At 35.2% G+C, this 9319-nt stretch overlaps 1 long non-coding RNA gene across 1 annotated transcript in view; it reads right to left on the minus strand.

Annotated features, from left to right (window-relative positions):
- Window positions 1–1318: 1318 nt before the first annotated feature.
- LOC118764250 overlaps window positions 1319–9319 on the minus strand; it is a 12093-nt gene continuing 4092 nt past the window's right edge. The window contains exons 3-4 of the long non-coding RNA XR_005000051.1: window positions 3315–3319; window positions 1319–1330 (exon numbers count right to left, since the gene is read on the minus strand). This is a non-coding gene — a long non-coding RNA (uncharacterized LOC118764250). The remainder of the gene's footprint in view (window positions 1331–3314; window positions 3320–9319) is intronic.

Here is a 9319-nt window from a genome sequence, read left to right on the forward strand (position 1 = left end):
TACTACTGCTGCTGCTGCTTCATTCTGGGACACCGGAAGGATCTGCACATAACTGCCAGTCATTTCTACTGTTAAACTTTTGTTCTTAGTCGAAGATTTTTTCTCACCAGAGAAGAACTAAATCATGCCATGTTCGTGAGAGTTCTTAATCTTGTTAAATAAACGTTTGACACTGATCAACGGTTTTCTTGTGTCTTTGCAGACGTGGATTGGCTTCTCCTTAGTATATATGCCTTTTATCGAATATCCTTGTGCACCACAGTTCTAACACTTCACTCCAACCCTTCAGGTTATTTGGCGATGGTCATCACTGATTTTCCCTAACCATTGTCGATTTTAATTAATTAATGTAAAGCATTCTTTATTGTCCTTGTTATTTTTCCAGTCTAGTCTTGCTGGTTCAGGTGAGAATATTAAAGTATAACTTATTAACGGAATAGCTAAAGTTGTAATGTAACTATTTCATTCTTGCATTTAGATTTGTTTTAAATATTAATTCGATGTATCTACAATATTCTATGTTAATCCTTTTAAAATTTTGTGTGTTCCTCATTGCCTACTTCATCAGTTCTTGAGAATCTGCCAGGCTGTGCTTGGTTTAATCCTGCAGTCACTCTGATTCTTCATCAAACATAATATTTGTTTTCTCAATCAATGTCCCACTCTACACAATTTTCTTTGAGCGTTTTTCTCACATCAATCCATTTGGCAGTCCATATATAATTTACCGTTGTGTTTCTAGTTCTACATCATCTGCAGTGTACAATTTGAGATCGTCCATATACAAAGGATAGTTAATTGCTTCGGTCCTAGTTGAGGATAGGTGTTTCCCCTGCATGGATTGCTTCTTTGTCTCTGGCTTCAGCCAGAGACAACTCTCAAAGAACCCAACACACATCCTGGCTCAGAAAACATTCAAAGAAATCAACTGGATCTGCCTGAAACAAAGTGAGTGTAAGCACTTGACAGAAAAAATAAAATGAAGAGAAGGAGCACCTATCTAATAAAGGAATTAATCTTCTAATGGAAATGAGATTGGATATAATTCTTTGTTTATCATTTGCTCATGACATATAATGCATATTCTTATTACTGGGTTACCTTAATCGTGGATAGTATTTCGAATATCCACGTCCAGCTAACACAATCAATAACATCCTAGGAGTCAATTCATTAAATGCTTAGATCTCCATTGTCTGCTGCGGCGCACAAGACCCAAAATTTCGGGCCTTGTGCCTAGAGTAGAAAAGAATAATTAATATGAGTCTTTAAATTATCCCCTTTTATCTTTTGGAAACAAATTGTTTTTTAATTTTGTATCCTAATGTATCTATGCAATATTATGACATCAAAGCTTTGTTGGTTGTGGAAAGGCAATTTAGGCTGCGGTCTTTAGGATTCGCTGTTTCTATAGTTATGGGGATTCATATGATTTTACGTAACAGGATTGTGTCTAATTTCGGTACAAGGCAGGTAATTTTGACAAGAAGGGTTAGACGATACCATCGACCCTAATACTTTGACTGGTAATTGACTTTTTCGAGCTCGAAAATATGAACGACAAGGTTGACGTTGGCGCGATTTGAACTCAGAACGTAAAGAGCCAGAACAAAATCTGAAAGACTAATTTTCTGACGCTCGAACGATTTAGCCAGCTCGCCGCCTTTACGTAATAGTAAAAGCCTTTCTTAGTTTAGCACAAAACTAACAATTCTGAAGGGAGAAACAGTTGATTACATCGTTCCTAGGATTAAAAAGGATAAAAAAGGCAAAGTCGACTTCAGTGGTATTTGAACTCGATACGTAAAGAACCGGAAGAAACGTCGCTAAGCATTTTGTCCGGTATGGTACGGATTCTAAAACCTCGCCTACATAATTATAAAATAATATTTGCTTCACCGAGTAGGACGTCGCGCTGGCAGAATCGTTAGCACGCCAAACAAAATGCTTTGCGTCCGGCCGTCTGTACGTTCTGAGTTCAAATTCCGCCGTAGTCGACTTTACCATTCATCCTTTCAGGATCGATAAAATAAATACCAGTTGGACACTGGGGTTGATGTAATCGACTCACCCTTCCCCGAACTTGCAGACCTTTTGCCAAAATTTGAAACCGAAACTTGCTTCACAGTTTCAATTTAAGTAAACGACACAACAGTGTCATCTTTATTGTTGATTACAAGTCACTTCAGAATTATGTTACCAAAATGGGCTCCGTGTGTGTGGGTGTGTGTGTGTGTGTGTGTATATATATATATATATAATATATATATATATATATATATATATATATATATATATATGTATATATATATATATATATATAATATATATATATATATATATATAGATATATATATGCGCGCAGGAGTGGCTGTGTGGTAAGTAGCTTGCTAACCAACCACATGGTTCCGGGTTCAGTCCCACTGCGTGGCATCTTGGCAAGTGTCTTCTGCTATAGGCCCGGGCCGACCAAAGCATTGTGAGTGGATTTGGTAGACGGAAACTGAAAGAAGCCTGTCGTATATATATGTGTGTGTTTGTATGTCTGTGTTTGTTCCCCTAGCATTGTTTGACAACCAATGCTGGTGTGTTTACGTCCCCGTCACTTAGCGGTTCGGCAAAAAGAGACCGATAGAATAAGTACTGGGATTACAAAAGAATAAGTCCCGGGGTCGAGTTGCTCGACTAAAGGCGGTGCTCCAGCATGGCCGCAGTCAAATGACTGAAACAAGTAAAAGAGTAAAAGAGAGTAAAGAGTAATATATATATATAAAATCCCATTGTTCCCTGGCGTAAGGTATCTTTTAACATAACTTAATAAAATTGATTTAAAAAATGATAATATTTGTTTTCAAAAATAATTTATTTATATATTTTATATGAATACTATCTCTAAAATAATTTTCGTATTATAAACTGTCGCCTTACGAAAAATAGGGTGGGTAGTCCATAAACTAGAGGTATGGGTCCTGTGATTTGTGGAAAATCGTACAAGGGTTTCGTAACAAAATAATTCTGGGAATATCTGCAATAGAAAATCAATGTGTAACGGCAGTTACTTTTCTAAGATAGTCTATTTCCATAGTTCAAATAGCATCCAGCTATTTCCCTCAAAGTTCAATACAATAGTCACTCGCCACATCTTGGTTCACCTATCGCGGTTCACCTATCGCGGCTCACCTATCACGGTTTATTATTTAAGCTTACCATCGATTCCTTCTTGGTGTTGTTTTGCATTTATAAAATAAAATATATATATTATATATAATATATATATATATATATATATATAATATATATACACAATACAGTACTGTTTCTACTTCGCGGATTTTCCCCTATCGCGTAGGGTTTGGAACGTAACACCTGCAATTGTCGAGGGATTACTGTACTCTGGTCTTCTTCCCCTGAAACCTGTTGAGCTATTCTAAATCAGACGGAATCAATACTTTACGACTGAAACGTCCTGAGTGGTACTGAGTAATAGTTGACGATTGATAGAGCTGAGACTATGGTTTCCTTTCCTGATCGGGAAGGCTTTCCATTTCATTGCGTTTATCACCAAAAAATATAGGGAAAAATATACTAATATTTTCTTCAAGAAGCGAGTTCTAAAATCTCTAAAAGACGTACAGGTAGTACGATACTAAACTATAATGTTTGTTGCCATTATGGTGTGTTACTGCATTTTTAACGCCAGGAAAACATCTTTTCCAGCTGGTTAACGACACACAACATGTATCTGTTATATTGCTAGTAAGGGAGCGAACCACTCCCCTTCAGCGTGGCAAGACCAGTAGACTAGACTGGTTTCAGGGTCTTGACATGTTTTCAGTATTTTCTTCCTTTTTAATATGTTAAGCATTTTTGTTTAGTTAAAAAGAAAGCAACACTTTTCAAAGAATCTGAATATTTTATAAAATTTCGACACAAGACCGGCAATTTTAAGGCGGGAATAAGTCGATTATATCGATCTCAGTGTTCAACTGATACTTACTTTATCGACCCGAAAGGATGAAAAGTAAAGTAGGCCTTGGCGGATATTTGATTTCAAAACGTAAAGAATTTAGATAGAAATAAATAAAACTGAAAATCAACTGAGATAGGAAGTGCATTGTAGCGCTTAATATTAACCTTGTAAAATTCGAGTTGAAATCCTATTAAAATCAGCATGGTTTTTCATTATTTCGGGGACCCATAAAAATAATACCAGTAATTTCTTCTGTTTATGAATACTTTATATTTAACTTTTAAGTTTGCACCTAAATCGAATTAAATAATAAATAAATAAATAAATATTATCATCGCAAATGCTGTTTGAAGAAAAACACGTTTAGCAGAAAATGCCTTTATGAATTTATTTCAGTCTTATCAAAATTAAAATTTTATTTTATATACAAAATGCCTAGTCAAAAGAAATTTCAAACGAAAAAATATGAATCTAAGGGCATTTTATTGAGATGTAATTGAAATAGGTAACGCTCAATCACTTTGAAAATCAAACAGATGTACCTAAACTTGAGCTCCCTCGTGTATAAAAAAAAGTTTAAAATCTGCAAAATTTTCGACTATGAAAAATTAAATGAAAACTAATGAAAAAATTCGAAACAAACATAGATTCATATTTATCTAAGAAAATCATATTTTCGCATTAAAAACTATATTAAAGAAAATTAAATAGAGGGAAAAGAAAAATATACTGTAATTAGTATATGCAATAATAATAAAAAAATATCAAAAATAGGAGAAAATAAACTGAAATAATTATATCAAAACATGTTCAACAATGCTGCGGGACGTTTCTTTAAGGGCTGTGAGCAGGAAATGGTGAGAATTCTGCCATTAAATTTCAAGTGATACTCGGTTATATTTTGAATTTTTAATGAAGAAAATTTCAATATTTCTGGAGTTTTCGAAAATCATTCCCACACTTTTGTATTTTCAAAATTACGAAAAAAAAAAAAGAAGTTTTTACAGAAATAATTATAGTTTTGATGATTTAACGTATTTGGAATTTTAAAATTATCTTACACACCCATAAACGCCTATTTCTCCAGCACCGTGGCGATAGCCACAGCAAAGCTATGACACCCACAGTTAACAACAGCGAAGCACCACCTCTACATCAGCATTGCCCACACTAGCAGCAGCACCACCACCACCATTACCACTACCACCAGCACCATTACCACCACCACCACCACCAGCACCACCACCAGCACCACCGCCACCACCACTACCGGCACCACCGCCACTACCACCGTTACCACCACCACCACCACCACCACCACCACCACCACCAGCACCACCACCACCACCGCCACCACCGCCACCACCGCCACTACCACCGTTACCACCACCACCACCACCACCACCATCACCACCACCACCACCACCACCACCACCACCACCACTACTACTACTACTACTACTACTACTACTACTACTACTACTACTACTACAGAAATAATTAACATAACCGAAGACCCATAAAGTCCAAAATCGAAGTGTTAATATTGGGTATTATCGTGCATTTTAGTTTTCACGAAATAAACTCTTAAGATTATGGCGAGAGTTTGGTATTTAAATATGTTTTTTTCAGATAGCTGGCAACCCCAAATTTGTGCATTTTAGAAGGCTCTGAGGTTAATTACTCGTATATGTAACACACCGTAGTTTTTCATTCATTAATTCAATCAACCTTTAGGTAGCTTGTGGAATATATTCAGTATATATTAGCTCGTGAGTAAGTTCCGTAGAGAGGTAATCAAAGTAGATTTAACTATTATCAATATCAGGACATATTTGCCATCACAAGTTGTATATGTTACTTGCCGGATAATTCTATAAAGGAAGTGAGATGCACTGAAGTTTACCGTAAATCCTCGATTATAATCCGCATTTATTCCCAAAATTTAAAGGTCAAAATACCTAATGCGTACTATATACGAGGTTAAAAATGAAAAATATTTTCTAAGCAATGTCCGAGTCTCTATTTGCTGTCCGGCAATGTTTATTCAGACACATTTTGTGATGTCGGGCGCGAAAATACCTTAAGCTAAGCCTGAAAGTAATGAAGTCATAAAAGAATCATCCATAACTTGTAGTAAACAACATTTATTGAAATAAAAGTATTCAGAACACAGAATAACATATTAAAAAAGAAACAATTTGCAAACATATTTACATTCCCCTATAACAATTAAGAACACCACCATTATTGTATTACGCATGCACAGAAGTGTTTCTTCGACTAGGTGCTGCTAGCTTAATTACGCACGACTCAAGTTAGAGAAGGGGTGCGTATTATACACAAGGTTTAGGTTTTTCAGAAGTACAGCCCCCTAAAAATCCCCTGCGTATTCTATTCAAGGGCGGACTATACTCGAGGATTTACGGTACTCCATTTTTATTTCACGAAGTTGAGATGTCAAGACACATTTGCAGGATTATTTCATCGAATGTTATACTTCACAATGAACTGAAAGTTAGTACAATAGAGTGACAAAGAAGTACCGATTGTACTGAATCAAGCCAAGCGCCTTTGAAAGATTAGGTTTCCACTCAGATGTTACGAAACATTTTCTCGGCACTTGTTCGGCCTTCAACGAAATACAAGTGCCTCAAATTAGTAGGTTTATTTTTGTCAAATCTGGAATGATGAAACTGCCGCATACTTAACAAAATTGATTATATACTCTCAACAAAAGGACTATCCTACATAGGGTCAAACAATCACTCATCAATGTGCGCGACTATTAAATCACTGACGTATTGTATCTTCAATCTCTATCTTCTACCATTTTCTAAAGATCTGTATTTCTCTATATTAATAAAATGCCTCCGATTTATATGGTTTAGAGGAGCACGGGGTACATTGATGCTCTTTTTCTTACCCGTGAGAATGATGAAAAAAAAGAGTTTGTTATTCCTCGACCCGAAAACTGGACCAAATTCTTGCAACACTGAGGACTCCTCTTAAGGAATGTCAGGCCAAATGGCAATATTAATGCGAGACAGATGATGTTTCAGTCCAAAATAAGTGAAGTCGTCCATACAGTTTGGATGTATCAACGATCTTCCTCACACATTCTGTTTACCAAATTTCTTTCACGAGGATTTCGTCGCACTGAGGCTACAATAGATAAAAAAAAAAGCCCGTGGTTCTGCATCCCGGGAACGAACCGGAGACCACGTAGTATTGAAGATAATTTTTAAATCACACACACATACACTATCATCATAATGCTTAGAACGCATTTACTGTAGCTTCTTGTAACAATCTAAGTTATCTCCCATAACGAATCGGACACTGATTTCCAATATTCTTTTCTTGAAAGAGTTAACTAAATTGCACCATGGTCTCTTGTTCCTAGCACATAACACTGAAGCATATCCCTGTATGAGAGTTTCAACCTGAACCTCACCAACATAAATGTCAACATGAGAAAGCCTGTAAGTAATACATACGCTAAACATCCTCTAATCCAATCTATCTATCAATCTATCTATCTATCTATCTATCTATCTATCTATCTATCTATCTATCTATCTATCTATCTATCTATCTATCTATCTATCTATCTATATATCTATCTATCTATCTATCTGTCTGTCTGCTATATGTCTCTCTCTCACTCCCCGCTCTCTGTATATATATATATATATATATATATATATATATATATATATTAATATATATACATACACCTATACATATATGCAAACATTGTCTTTTACTTGTTTCAGTCCTTCGATTACGGCCATTACACCACCTTGAAGAATGTTAACCGAACGAATCGACCCCAGGACTTATTCTCTATAAGCATAGTACTTAGTCTATCGGTCTCTCTTGCTGAACCGTTAGGTTACGGGGACCTAAACACATCAACACCAGTTGTCAAGCAGTGGTAAAGGACAAACACGGACACACACGCACATATACAACGGGCTTCTTTCAGTTTCCGTCTACCAAATCTACTCAAAAGGCCTTGGTCGGCATGAGGCTATAGCAGAAGACACTTGTCCAAGGTGACTGAACCCAGAAATATATATATATGTATATATCTAAATATATACATGCGTATTAAAGGGATGACCACTAAGTGGACATCCAATATGCTAGAAATAGATCACCTACGATATAATCACAAAGAAAAGAAACATCAGCAAACACCAGAACATAAGCGGGTAAGACAAATGAAAATATACAAAATAAAGATTTCGCCATTAACTACTTTACTTACGTAAAAACGTCCGTGGCTCGTCAGTACGACTGTTCTATTTCAATGTAATTGGTAGAACTGTACACATGTCTAATTTTATGAGGACAACTCGTGTATAGTTCTGCAATTTATATTGAATTAGAACGGTTCATCAAAGACAGTATTACATGCCGATTATTTGTTACGATAATTATAAAGGTTATAACTTTGCTATAAAATTTAGAAAAGGACCTGATGCACCTTTGCATATCTTAAATAGACTTAATTTTCATACCTCAATTTTCGTTTTATACATTTGGACATTAAGTATTATTTCAAATGTTCATTCTGTCCATTACATATATACATATTTGCATAGGAATATTTTGATTTGTCTTCCAATTGTAAGTAGCCAAAAATATTTTCATTGTGGTTCATTTTATATCTGAACATAAATATGCATGTCTTTTCGTCAATGATATATTTAATAAATAATTGCCACCAAATATAATAGACAATGCTTTCACTTATATTTGTCTTGTAAGCTAAATAGATTGTGTTAGGGTAACGCTTGTTATGCCAAACATAACATATTCTGCACATGAGGTAATCTCCGCAAAAAAAAAAGCAAAAACAAAAATTACACACACACATAGTTGAAATTTATAGATAAACAAAAAAAAAAAAACGAAGATTGGTGTATAAAAAACAAGCAGGTGTATTAGTTTGACGCTCGGAAAGGTGAGAAAGTCTTTTACATTTCGAGCCTACGCTATTCATCAGAAAGGAATGAGAGAAAATAAGCAGAAAGTGAATAACAAAAAAGCTTGTGGATTTAGCGATCAGTCAATATAAATTGTTAAGGTGGCTATTCGCAATTTTACAACCGAAAAGCAAAACAGTATAGTCGTTACTAAGTGAGGGAGGGTGTTTGGTATATATTATATATATATATATATATATAATATATAATATATATATATTTATTTATTTATTCATATGTTGCCAAAACTGGTATTTCTGTTTCTTGTAACCTCACCATACATTCATGAAAAAGAGCAATTGCAACACTCATACACTATAAACAAAGCTAAACAGGAAAATATTATCAGATT

This window comes from Octopus sinensis, linkage group LG7 (assembly GCF_006345805.1).
Source record: "Octopus sinensis linkage group LG7, ASM634580v1, whole genome shotgun sequence".
NCBI lineage: Eukaryota > Metazoa > Mollusca > Cephalopoda > Octopoda > Octopodidae > Octopus > Octopus sinensis.